The sequence below is a fragment of the Arachis ipaensis genome, chromosome B06 (assembly GCF_000816755.2).
Source record: "Arachis ipaensis cultivar K30076 chromosome B06, Araip1.1, whole genome shotgun sequence".
Taxonomy (NCBI): Eukaryota; Viridiplantae; Streptophyta; class Magnoliopsida; order Fabales; family Fabaceae; genus Arachis; species Arachis ipaensis.
The window spans coordinates 45,337,904-45,338,341 of NC_029790.2; positions in this window are offsets into that span (position 1 = coordinate 45,337,904).

Below are 438 nucleotides of genomic sequence, written 5' to 3' on the forward strand. Positions count from 1 at the left end.
AAAAATATTATTGCAAAAAAGAATAAAATTAATAATAAGGATATATAGTATAATTATTTATAAACATTATGATAAATCTTTATATTTCATTATGCTTATATATTGCCATTTATTTTTTATTTTCGTAGAAAAATAACAGTTAAAATTATTTTAATTTTTAAACATTTTGCTCTTAGTACCTTTTTCGTTCTTAAGGTATGAGGTCAAAATCAAAATTGTCCCCAATCTTTTTTCCTTATTAAAATCATCCTCAACGTTTAAAAGCACTTTAAAATTATCCTTTTTAAATTTTTAGACTAAAATGCCCTTCATCATTATCTCTCCTCTTTACCCTCCTCACTCCACTGTTCCTCCGCCACCCTGCTCTATTCTCTTCACCCAAATCTTCAACAACAACAACACCAATTTTTTTTAATTTAAAAAAATTTAACAAAACTA